This window comes from Miniopterus schreibersii (genome assembly GCF_964146895.1).
Source record: "Miniopterus schreibersii genome assembly, chromosome: 1".
Taxonomy (NCBI): Eukaryota; Metazoa; Chordata; class Mammalia; order Chiroptera; family Miniopteridae; genus Miniopterus; species Miniopterus schreibersii.
The window spans coordinates 31250576-31263594 of NC_138101.1; the positions used below are offsets into that span (position 1 = coordinate 31250576).

The 13019-nt window shown below is 47.1% G+C and overlaps 1 long non-coding RNA gene across 1 annotated transcript in view; it reads left to right on the forward strand.

Annotated features, from left to right (window-relative positions):
- The first annotated feature begins 5322 nt into the window (after window positions 1-5322).
- Window positions 5323-13019, forward strand: part of LOC308547710 — a 364104-nt gene continuing 356407 nt past the window's right edge. The window contains exons 1-2 of the long non-coding RNA XR_013997538.1: window positions 5323-6199; window positions 6673-6758. This is a non-coding gene — a long non-coding RNA (uncharacterized lncRNA). The remainder of the gene's footprint in view (window positions 6200-6672; window positions 6759-13019) is intronic.

Below are 13019 nucleotides of genomic sequence, written 5' to 3' on the forward strand. Positions count from 1 at the left end.
AGAACAGAGCTTTGCTCTGACCGGCATTTAGCTGCTGAAGTTTGCTGAACCACCGTTTGCATTGGGGTGTCGAGGACAAGTGTGAGTTTTGAGGGGAAGGGGAGGGGAAGGAAAGAAAAAATCTGCAGGGAAAAAGCTATTTTTGTCATGTGGACCAGAAAGGGGCCGTACTAAACTTCACAAGCTCAGGGGAGTCCTGCGGGGCAGGCCTTAGAAACTCTGAGACAGAAAGTAACCACATAGGACGGTCTGAACATAAAAATTCCTAACTGAAAGCAGATCATGGCGGGTAGTCACATTCTAGGCCTGTAGCTTCCTTGACAAAGGTCAAGCTTTATTTTAAGTAAGACTATCTTTTTTTTTTTGCATTTAAGATAGCAAACCTTTGACATGTCAGTGTAATCTCCTTTTCCAGACTGCTTAGGGCACAACCTCAAACCAGAGCACAAGACCGAAGTATCCCTCATTGCTATCTCGATCACCAAGTACCATCTATGTGCTGTACGTGTTAATTGTTAACTACCCTATACCCACGAATGTAAAAGAAGTATGTCTCTGCTTTAATCTTCACCCAATCTCAGAGATTTCCCAGCTTTGCTTTCTCCCACCCCCCTTCATCTAACACCAATGAATTTCATGTAACCCCCCCTTACGTCTCCTCCTTTGACTATAATATATAAAATAAGCTATAAAACTGTCATTCTCTGGAGCATTTTTCTCAATCACTGAGATTTTGTTTCCCAGCAATTGTGGTCAGTTTGGCTCAAATAAACTCACAAAAATTCTGTACAGGTTTGAATGTTTCTTACATCAACAGTGAGCTTGAAGCGGTGTAATTTGTTATCATTGACACTGAGTGTAATGTTGAATTAACTTTTGCATTGGGGTTATTGATTATACAGTGAAATGCCAGACTCCAGCCATTGTCTAACAATGATCAGCACATCAAAATTTCAGACCCAGCATGATATAGAGGAGGAAAGGTTGCCAGGAGATAAAGGACCTTGTCTTGGCTCTGAAGAATTAGCTGGGTGACATCAGCCAAGTTCCTTTAACTTTGTGGGCTTCAGATTTTGCATCTATCAGGAGATAAATGTGGAATACCTGACCTGACGTGCTGAGTCTTTGACTAAGATCAGGGTTGTGTTTTACTCTTGATTAACACATTAATGCATAAAATGAGGCAGGTTTCTATTGAATGACACTAGCTTGTTTTCAACTCTTTGCTGAGGCAAACAATGTTTCAATGAGCTTCATGGTTGTACATATACATATATTTCTATACTTGTGAGTATTTCTGAAAAATATATTTCTGGATGTAGACTTGCTAGAACTAGAGTCATGCACATGAAAATATATATATTTTTTATGAAAATATTTTTAATAGATACTGACAAGTTGCCTACCCAAAGCTGTATTGATTTATACTCTGAACCCATTAAAATGTTTTTAGTGTCAGGTGATAGAAAAGTCAACCAAAAGTGGAGAAAGAAAATTTAACAAACCTTGTGCTGAAAAGGCCAGAGGGGACTGGTTTTAGGCATGGTTGCATACAGGCTCAGAAATGATGTCATCTGGCTCTCTTTTCTCTCTCCTGGCTTCTCAGTTCTACTTTCTCTTTGTAGGTTCCGTCTTGGACAAGTTTCCCTTCGTGGGATTAAAACAGCTGTGGAGTTTTAGACTTCATCATTTCAGGTTCTAGTCTAGCGAGAAATATCATAAGTTTATATCTCAGACGTTTCAGTCAATGTCTCATTGGCTTTGGTGGGTCATGTGCCCATCTCGGAACCAGTTAGAGTGCTCAGGGCCATAAAGGCTTTTATTGGCCAAACCTGGAGCTGGGTGTGGAGTCAGCTGCACTAGCACTTCAGGTCTGAGTGGGGCAGGGTGGCTTACCCATTAGAGTTGGCAGCGATATTAGGAAGTAGGGTCAATGGATAGAATGGGAAATCAAGAGAGATGTGTGGAGTACTACTATGGAGACTAAGTCTTTCCTGTGTATTTAGGAACTTAGATCTTATCTTGAGAGTTGACCTTTAGAAGAGTTGACATAAGGTCAATTTAGGTGGTATGATTCCACCGACATTCTTTGCACTCTAGTGGGGACTATAATTATGTACTACTGAAGTGCCTTTAAGAGATATTGTTAGATAAGATTGGCTTTATAACTGAAAAAGAAACAGAAAAAAACCAACAACCAGTCCCTTTAAAAAAAGGAGCAGATGTAGTAAAGATCAAAAGCATCTTAATAGTTTTGTTAAGGTTGCTATGGAGATGACTAAATGCAAATTTTATTTTAAGTTTCTTCAAGTTAGCAATCTGTGGGGACAAAAAAGTATTTTGGAGCAGTTTTTGTTTGTTGTTGCTTTTTAGAGAGAGAGAAGTCTTAAGGTTGGAGCAAAAAGAGTTTGAAGTTTTTAATCTAGAAGAGACCTGTGAGATCATTTAAGCCAGATGTTCTCAAATTTGAATGAAAATCACCTGGAAAATTTGTGAAGACACAGATTCCTGGTTGTATCCAGAGATTCTGATTTAGTAGGTCTGGGTAAGGCCCATATATTTGCATTTCTAATAAATTCCCCAGTGATGCTGCTGCTGTTGCTGCTGGGGGATCGGGGGAACCACACTTCTGCAAGCACTGATCTGGGGAAATTAAAAGTTGGAGAGGTGAAGGGCTGGCTCAGGGTGACTGAGAGTAAGCAGAGGAACTGGGGTTAAATTCAACTCTACTCTCCTCCTCTCCCACCCTCTCCCCTGTCCCACTTGCCCTACCCTTTGTAAGGAAACTGAGCTCCAGATTGGTTATTGCCAAAGTCACAGAACAGAGTTAGGAAAGCACCCAGACTTCCAGGCTTGCACTTCCTCCCTATGTCTCAAGGGTCTCTACCCTTAGAGAAGTAATGCACCAGGAAATCATGGCTTTTCCCTTTCAGTAGCCAGGTTACTCGGAAAGTGGTTCCCTTCAAAGTAGAAAACAAAGAGACCTTGCATTGTTAGGTAGAATGAATCCTGACAGAGGGGAACTCAATAGTAATCAAAAGGTTCTGTCTTGGAAAAGAAGATGCCTGTAGCTGGTGTCAGGGAGGAAAAGCTTTCCTCTACCCTCTTATGTCAAGTTTCTGGGGTCTGTAAATTAAACCAGTAAAGCACAGACTGACCAGAGAAAAGAAGCATACATTTTAATCAATATTTTACTTGCATCGAAGTTCACAAAACAGAAGTGAAACTCAAAGGCATGGTTAGACTCCGGGGCTTATGTATCATTTTAACAAAGGAAAGTGGGTTTGGGCTTCACGGGATGATAAATCATGGGGGTGTGACTGGTACATGGGGGAATTAATGGAAGATAAAGATTATTTAATAAGGTATGTTTATGTAAACTCCTCCCAGTGTGATAAGAATGCTCTTCTTTTTAGGGTATGGGATTTGGAGGGGATTACCTTCACATAGGGAAATTAATGCCCTGGTTTTAGGAAGATAAGAGGATGGCAGAGAACTCTTTCTATATCTGTTGATTCTCAATTGCCTTTAACTCAAAATAATCTTTATGCCAAAGTAGCATATTTTGGGGTGGCATATTCTAGACCCCTTCACTGGCCAAAGTCAAGGCTGGTGAAACTCAGACCTGAGCTCGAGCAGCGTCATAGTGTTATATTATAGGCTGAGAGAGTCAGGGTGATAGTCACTCAGCTATGCTTAGGTTAAGCACTTATTGAAAGGACTAGTAAAGTTAGATTTCAAATAATTTCATTTATTTTTATTTTTAAAAAATCTTCCCTTAATTATGTGTTATATTTGGAGACTAGTATTTAAATATGTTGCTTAATGAAGAATTCTGTTTGGGCTGTTAGAAACTGTCTATGTTAACCATGCCATGTAAACAATAGCTATTTTTACCCATAGACAAATTACTAAAGGACCATTACCCACCTTATCTCAATTATGAGCAAGGTACCCAGGAAGAAATAAACAGCATTGGGAGTGTTGCACTTGCAAAGGCAAATCTAGAAAGTGATAGCAATGTCATGGTCCTCCTGCCTTAAAATACCTTCCCAACCTGGAGCCCCCGGGCTTGGGTTCAATGTTAGCGATGTCCTGAGTCATCCTGCAAAATGTACACACAATGTTTTTTGCATGTTACTCTGAAGGAGTTAATTTAGCAGATCACTTCCCTCATGATAGGAGGGGTCTAGGGAGGCATAGGGATGGGGGGCAAAGCCGAGGATAATGGAAGGGGTGCTGGGGCCTGCTCACATAACTGTCTGGCTGAGATACTCTCCTCAGGATTTACATATTATTTTCTCTCTCCAGTTTTGGAAGGAAAGGGATTGCAGTCAGCAGTTGGCCAGGTAGGTGGAGTATTTTGGGTGCAGGAGACCTTCCTAGAAACCTGAAATCGCATCGAAAGGGGACTGCAGGTTTTCTCCATCTCTGCCCTTCCCTTAAAGGGCTCGCTCCATCACTGACCTCCTGGTACACTTAGGTCACCAGCAATTCCTTCCAAGGGTCTTCTGCCCAGCAAGCCCACGGTGGTGGTTCGCAATCATGCGGGACCAACCCCACTTCTGCCACCAAGAGACCCAGGGCAAGTTATGAAACCTCTTCGAGCCTTAGATTCCTCAGTTACATATATACTACTAATATACAGACCACACATAGTTCAGAGTAAGAGCTACATTGCCTGTAAACTAAGCCATTTGAGGTTGGGTTTTCAGAAGCAGATGCTGAGATGGACTTTGGGGTGCAAGGCTTTCATTGGGGATCAGCTCCTGTGGGCAGGAAGGGGAGGAAGCAGGACGGGGCAGAGAGAGAAACGAGCTGCAGGCCCCGCAGAGCCTCGGCCAAGCCAGGAGGCCGGGAGTGAGCTGTCCTTGTTTGCTGTCCCCCGCGGGGCCAGGGGACGGGCCTCGCTTCCCCGCCTCACTCAGCCGCCTGGACGGCGCCTTGGGCCCCGGCTCCTCCAGCGGACACCCAGGCCGCCTGCTGCCCACGCGCCCGCAGCAAGCCTGGCTTGGGCGGCTGTTTGCACGTCCGCCACGTAGGCATCCGACCAGTGGGCCTCCTCCCTGTCGCTAAAACCACCCCTCTCACTGTTCGTCCACCTTTCCCTGCCCATCCGCTCCCCTGGCCCCTGTGTCCCGGGGAGGGCCTGTCCCCGCCAGCTGTCCCCGGGCCTGCGCCACCCTGCAGGGCGCCTGGAAGGGGCGCGAGCTTCCGCGGCTCCTCTGCACAGTTCTGTTTAAGTGGGAAATATCTTAAACATTTTTCTGTCTCATTGAGATAATTTACAAGGTACTCCTGGCTCCCTTTTTACTTTGGCAGAGAGAAGAAAACAGCGGGCTCTATTCTGCGACGAGAACAACGCAGACACCCGGACGGCGCTGCCAGCCCCTGGCCTGCAGCTGGCTACGAACAGGGAAGAAGGCCTTGGCACCTCGCTTTCGGGTCTCCAAGAACACGAGGGGCTGCCACAGAAGCCACGTAGGCTTGTCTCTTCCTTCTGTTACCTTTCTGAGAGGTAAAGAGGCTGATGGATCCTGAATGGGGACATGAATTTGATAACATTTGGTAGGAGGTTAATGTCAAGGGAGCTAGGAAATCAGCGGAGAAATTAGAGACTAGAAGAAGATGGTAGATTTCGAAATGCCTGCGACGTTCGGAAGCTGCGCTTACAAGAAATTTGAAGGTGTGTGTGCAATGGGAAAGCAGACCACGGGCAAGGATGGGACTCAGCTGTGAGGGCCACAAGTGACTTTGTGATTGTGTCCCTAATATGACTGATCCTGGCGTCATTCCCTGGAGGTGTCCCCATCCACATCTCTCTGGGCTCCTGGGAATCTTCTGAAACTGGCAGAGAGAGTGAGAGCTTGTGTGTCTGTCTTTGCTCACATTGCACAGTGTCACCGATTCTGTGTGCTGGCAGCTGATTTGCTCTACGAGAATCTCCTGTGTTTCGGCTAGAAGCTCATGTGGGACTGGAAAAGACAACCAGCTCCCTCCATGGACTGCAACTTCTTACTTTTTAAAATTGTGCCATTTCTATTGGATTACTTCAGATTCACCTGCATCCCTCAGTGGCTTTTGTTTTCAGCCTCGGCTTCATTTGACATCACTGTTACTGGTGGGAACTGGGTAGGTCATCTGCATTGGACCTCGACATTTAAAAGGCAGCTCATTGCAGGAGTTATTTCACACTCAGGTAAGCATGGTCACAATCAGGCGCTCAGAGGGCCTCGGCAGTTTAGTGTCAGTGAAGAGGCCTCCTAGGGGTCATGCCTCATTCACTCAACAAATATTTGTGCAGCATCTTCTTGATGACGGACCACTATGCCAGTTTCTGAGACTATGTCTGGGAACAAGAAATAGTCACTGGTCTTGGGGAGCTTATAGTCTGGGAGGGGCAATGGATGTTGTGATGGCTGATTTTGTCATCTTGACTGAGCCATGGAGTGCCCAGATATTTGGTCTAACATTATTCTGGGTTTTCTGTGAGGATCTTTTTGGCTGAGGGTTATTATTTGAGTCGATTGGCTGAGTAAAGCAGATTGCCCTCCCCAATGTGGGTGGGCCTCATCCAATCAGTTGAAGGCCTGAAGAAATAAAAGACTGAGTAAAAGGGAACTTCAGTGACCTGACTGCTTGAGCTGGACATCGGTCTTTTCCTTGTTTCAGACTTGTACTGGAGCTACAACATCAGCTCTCCTGAGTCTCCAGCTTGCTGTCTCCACATCTTGGGACTTCTCAGCCTCCATAGTCACGTGAGCTAATTTCTTACAATAAATCTTTCTCTTTCTCTCTCTCTTCATATATATATATTCTCCTATTTGTTTTGTTTCTTTGGAGCACTCTGGCTAATACAGACAGTAAACAAACCATTTATGTACTGAATAATTCTATAACTGCTTGGGGGTGTGGTGTGTGGTGAGGTGGCTGGAAGGATCTAGAGGCTAAGTCTAGCCTAATATCCTTAGGGTTACCCTAGGCTCTGGCCTTTTCCCAAAGAGTCCTGAACCATCTCCCACATTTTGGCCACTTCCTTGTGTCCACCAGGCATGAGATGACTCAGCCAATTCTATACCCCAAGCCTGATTTAGAGTGGGAAGGCTTTTTATGATTTAAATGTCTTTTGGTAAAATGAATTAATGAAAATAAACACCTTGAACATCTCTGCCACTTGGCGTTCTGCATGTTTTATGAAGTTTTGACAGTGAAACTAAAATTGTCATCATACTTTATATACCTCAATACTATGTTCGCAGTTTTAGGAGTAGTCTTACATTCCTGGTGGAGATCCTGGGGGTGAGGTGGAGGGTGGGTGCTACATTGTAGGGGAAGCACATGGAATTTGGCTGTGGTGGGAGTGTGGTCAGATTAGTGTGGATGTCTGTCCTGGCTATCTACTGTGGATGTCTGTCCTGGCTGTCTACTGTGGATGTCAGTCCTGGCTGTCTACTGTTGATGTGACCACGGGTAAGTCATTCAAGGTTGCTTGACCCCGGCTTCCCTGTCTGTACAATGGGCTTATGCCACTCGCTGCGTGGGTTGCCAGGAGAACAAGAGAGAAAGTATAGAAGGCCCCTGGCACCACTCTAGCATTTAATATGTGCTCAATTAATGGTTAGTATTGGTGGTGGTGGGGATAATTTTCATTTGGAGACCCCTATGCTCTTCTCCTGTTTGTTGGTCCTGTGTTGGTCAGGTTGACAGAGGGACAGAATCTGAGCAGTTACATTAGAACAATGTCCTGGTCATCTCTGACAGTGTTCCCCACTACCCCAAACTTACTGGGTGTAAAACAGCAGCTGTTTTGTTATGTACATGGATCCCATGGGTCAGGGATTTGGACAGCACATGCAGGGATGCCTTGTCTGCTCCACCACGCCGGGGGCTCATGGGAAGACTTGAATGACTGGGGGCTGGAATCATCTAGAGGGTTCTTCACACACATCTGGCTGGGCGTGAAGTGATACCTTCCGTGGTTTTAACCAGCACTTACCTGATGGTTACAATGCGGAGGGTCCTTTCATGTGCTTATTGGCCATTTGTATATCTTCTCTGGAGAAATGCCTATTCAAGTTCTTTGCCCATTTTTGTTTTATTTATTTATTTATTGTTAATCCTCGCTGGAGGATATTTTTTCTATTGCTTTTTCAGAGAGAGTTGGAGGGAGAAGCTGGGAAGGGAGGGGGAGAGAGAAAGAGAGAGAGAGAAACATCAATCTGAGGGAGACACATCGATTGGTTACCTCCTGCACTCACCCCTGACCGGGAGCAGGGATTGAAGCTGCAATCCAGGTATGTGCCCTTTACTGAAAATCAAACCTGAGACCCTTGGGGGCACAGGTCGATGCTGTAAGCATTGAGCCACACCTGCCAGGGCTCTTTGCCCATTTTAAAATTGGGTTGTCTTTTTATTATTAACTTATATGAATTTTTAATATATTTTAGACACAATTTCCTTATCAGATACTTGATTTGTAAATATTTTCTCTCATTCTGTGGAGTCTCTTTTCACTTTTTAGAGAATGTCTTTCAGAGTGTCCTTCACATAAGTCCAATTTATTTATTTTTACTTTTATTGTTTATGCTTTTGATGTCATATCTAAGAAGGCTTTGCGTGACCTGAGTTTATGAAGATTTACTCCTATATTTTCTTCTAAGACCTTTGTAGTGTTTGCTCTGACCTTTAGGTCTATAAGCCACGTTGGGTTAATTTTTGTATATAGTGTGAGCAAAGGCTCCAACTCATTCTTTACATGTGGATACCCAGTTTTCTCAGCACCATTTATTGAAAAGGCTATTTTCCCCCATGGAATTTTCTTGCCTTGTTGGGAAAAAATCAATTGACCATAAATGTTAAGTTTTATTCCGGACCCTTGATTTGTCCCATTTAAGTGTCAGTCCTTGCGCCAGCACCACTCTTACGCCGTGATAACCGCAGCTTTGCAGTAAGTTTGAAACCAGGAAATGTGAGCCGTCCACTTGGTTCTTCTTCAGGATCTGATATTTTGGCACCCAAACGATATCCCATCGTCAAAGCCAAAGCTCTAGGTAAAACAGTGAAATAGGCAATTTTGGGCAACCTGCCTCCCTTTCTCTACCCCTTTTCTTTTTATTCAGACTCCTCACGTGTTTTCTATCCATCTCTTTATCAAAAGCTGCTCTCTGGGGAAGAGTATAATAAACTTTTTCTTACTTAGGTATAAATGACTAAAAAGCTAAAAGCTATTACCGGTCTCAGGAGAATTTGCTTTTCACAGAAAGGAACAAAACTGTCTTAAACTTGAGGAATTACTCTCTAATAGTAACACTTTCTCTGTAAGCAGGCCCGGAAAGTGCTTTTTTCAGGCAGGGACGTCCTCATAGTGCATCTAAAATGATGCTGCCAATGGCCCCTTATACCCCGCCTAAGTCCACGGCTAGCTGTGTTCAACGTTTCTTGGTTCTCTCACCCCCAACTGTGAGTTTTATACTCACCACTTACTTGGTTTGTGGCCTTGGGCAATTAACCTGTGTGAACCTTGGTTTTCTCTTATGTAATGCAAAGAAAATCATGCTCACTGCAAAGATGTCCAGCATTTGTTTGGTTAGCTGCTAAAAATAGGACGGACATACATTTTTTCCAACACAAAAAAACATTTATTCCATAAAGCAAAAAAGGCATAAAATGAGTGAAATTCCAACATGCATCCTTGTTGTTTCACTGTCCTATTGTTAAAGAAAATTGCCAAAATTCATAGCATATTTAACAGAACACGTGATCAGGCATTTTACCACAGATACAGAGAAAGCAAGTATCCAACATACATTTGGACAAATATAACTCCAGAAAACAAATGCCTTCATCATTCTCTGGATTCTGTTCTCCAGGACAGGGGTGTGCTTTTTATTAAATCGATTTAATAAAATCGATTCCTTCCAGCATCCTTAGGGATGGTGTGGGAGACCCATTCAGGAAAGCCAGGTTTTATTGAATGCAGTCTCGGGGAAAATGGAATGGAGATTCTCAAAGTCTCCCTTCATCACCGGCCACTGCCAGGTGACACCTTGCTCAGTTCACTCTGATTTGGAACCAGAATTGGCACTTGATCACACCCAGTGATGACATCGGGCTTTATGTTTCCCACGCTTTTCCCAAGGGTCAGTATATCTGTCTGATCCTCAGAGCATCCCTGGGAGGCCGACTTTATTGCCATGCTACAGATGAAGAATCAGCCCAAAGAAGCTAACAGACTTAAGACCTAAACCCCTTTCCACGTGCTTCACAGGTCTGTAAGGCTGAGAATGACCTTGGACCCTAAAATCGCCCCCCTTATTCCACACCCCAGAGACAAACATGCTTTGTTTTATATACACTTATTGGACATTTTTATCTGGTTTGGCCATGGGAGTGTTTCTGTTTCCAGAAGCTTCTTTGCTGTTGTTATAAGATGGAAAATCCAAAAGCCCCATATACAAAACACCTGCATATTTTCCTGAGTTGCTGTGCGAGCCAGTGAGTCCGAAAACCACCCGCTAATAACAGATCCTGGTGCTGAGATTGAGCTGGACACGCTCCTGCCGTTTCCAAGTGCCTGGGCCGCCCGACCTGACACGCTCCGCAGGCCGAGCGCTCCCGGCGCCGCCCGCTAGATGGCAGCATTGCGCAGCCGATGCTCTGCAGCGCCCGCCCCGCAGCCTTCCGCTGGATTCCGGGCTCCGCTGCGCCTGGCCGCTCCCGCGGGCCCCGGGTGCCGGCTGCGCCGCACCTTCCACGGACGGCGTGTGCCTCGCGGGCCACAGCAGGTCTGAGCCCACACCACGGGGCGCGCTCAGGCTCCGGTGTGTGTGTGGCTCCGGGCATAACCGTTGCTTTGGCTAATTGGCCGAGCTCGCTTGATTTTTAAAAAAATACCCTTTACAAAATAGAAGTGCAGGAAAAGCTGATAAACGCCCCTATTAAGTGGTCTCCTCCCCCATTTCTTTTGCGCTGCGAGCTTTATTCTTGGCGGCCCCCTTGTCAGCCCGCTGCTCGCGGTCCCGGGTCGGCGTTTTGCACCGAGTCTCCCGCCGGGGGCTCCGCGTGCCCTGCGATGCCGACTATCGCCACTAGAGGGCACCGTCGTCACGCGCTGCGCGGGAGCCCGGCGGGGCTGGAGTGACCTTGGGACCCGCGGTGGCCGCGGCGGCGGGCCCAGCTCCTGGCTGTGCTCTGCCACCGGGTGCTCGGGTCTCTGGACAGACTGGCTCTTCCCCGTCAGCTTTTAAACATCTTCAAACCAGCCTCACCCGGGGAAAGAGGTCCTCTGCGACACAAAGCTCCCCTGTGCTGCCCACCCGGTGTCTCAGGGCCTCCCCGACCCCCCCCCCCCCGGTTTTTGGGGCGCCGCCTCAGCCCCCTTCACAGATCTCCCACTCTCTCCCTCCACTTCTCGCAGCTCATCTTTATCTCATTGGATCCCTTGACAGCGGACACCCTCTCCCTTCCTCCAGACTCCATCCCACCGGGGCTGCATTCTGGGCCTGAGACTCTCCCCTCGGCCTTCCTTTCTGTTCTGCAGGACTTTTCTTCCTTTGCCAACCCTTTCAGTGTGGGTGGTCTCCGCATTCTGTTCCTGGTCCCCTGTCCCTCTCCTGGCCCCTCCCTGGGAAGCTGTTTATGCCCATAGAGCCCAAACCCACCACCGCCTTCCCTGCGTCCACCAGCACTTGCTGGTCACAGGTCCTGAGGACAACCGTGTGCTGACCTCGGGTTCAGGTTTCTCTCCCGAGCTGTGGACCATCCCTGCCTCCTGCAGCTCCCGGGGCTGCGGGGGGAGAAGGCCCAGGGCAGCCTCTGGGCCCGACCCCGAGGGCGGCTGGCGGTGCCTGCCGTGTGTAGCAGCGCCTTAAACAGTGACGGTGCTTCACCTCCAAGCGGCGGTGCTGTAAGGCTCGGTCAAGACTGAAACGTGTCCTTACCTGGAGCTCAGCTGGAGGTGCAGTCACGGAACCTCACTGTCCTTTCCTCTGGGGGGGTCACACCTGGCCAGGTGTCCCCAGCTGCCTTCCAGCCCTGGCTGATTCGACCAGGGCAGGACACCTGAGCCACAGCTGCAAAAATTGGGTGGCAAGGGGACAATCAGAGTCTTTTTTTGAGACTTTGGGACTGAAAGGAATGGCCTGGTTAAAATATGGAGAGCTGAGCTGAAACGTCACACAGTTGGGGGCGGGCGTGTAAAGGATGAGTAAACTGAGGCAGCCAGCTGAGTAGGAAAAGAGAGGAAGAGGTGAGGGTTAGGCAGCCCCGGAATGCCTCCACCTCCAGTTTCTCGCGACACCCGACGAGCCTGCCCTCGGCTTCTGAAGGTTTTTCTATATTCTCTCCGGAGCCTCTTCACCTTGAGCTGGCCCAGAATTGTAGCTAACTGATGAAGGGGGACAGGACACTAGAAGCAAAGAAAGAAAAGACAGGCAGCAGAGAGGACAGGCAGGAGGCAGGACGGAGCAGGCGCCCGCCGGACCGACGGGTGATGGTGGGGAGGAGCAGGAGGCGCGGCCCCACGTGGGCTCAGCACATCTAGGACGAGAAGCTCCACGTCCCACTACCACCGGGCCTCCGTGCTTGGTCAGCCACAGCTCTGCAAGCCTGATGTGTTTTGAAAGCGTCACGAGATCTGTGGAATGGGGTAGTGCCCAACCACACAGCGACATGAAGCATTTATTGAGTGCCTCCTTTATGTCAGGAACTGAGGAGGTTTCTGGGGGGACAGAAGTCAATAAGACATGGTTCCTGTCTTCAAGGAGCCCGCGATCCTTCCATAACATGCTGAAAGCAGTAAAAGAGAATTATGTACAAAATGCTACAGGAGTATAAGAGGAGGAATCATTAGTTCTGCCTTCGATGGGGGTGGGAAGCAGGCAGAGAGACTTTCAAAGGGGAGGTGACTTTTGACCTGGACCTTGAAGGAAGTGTAGGGGTTCGCCAGACAGAGGAGAGAAATAAGGCTGAAAGATATATAAGCACATGGTATATGCAAAGACTTGTGGTTTTGTGTTGTG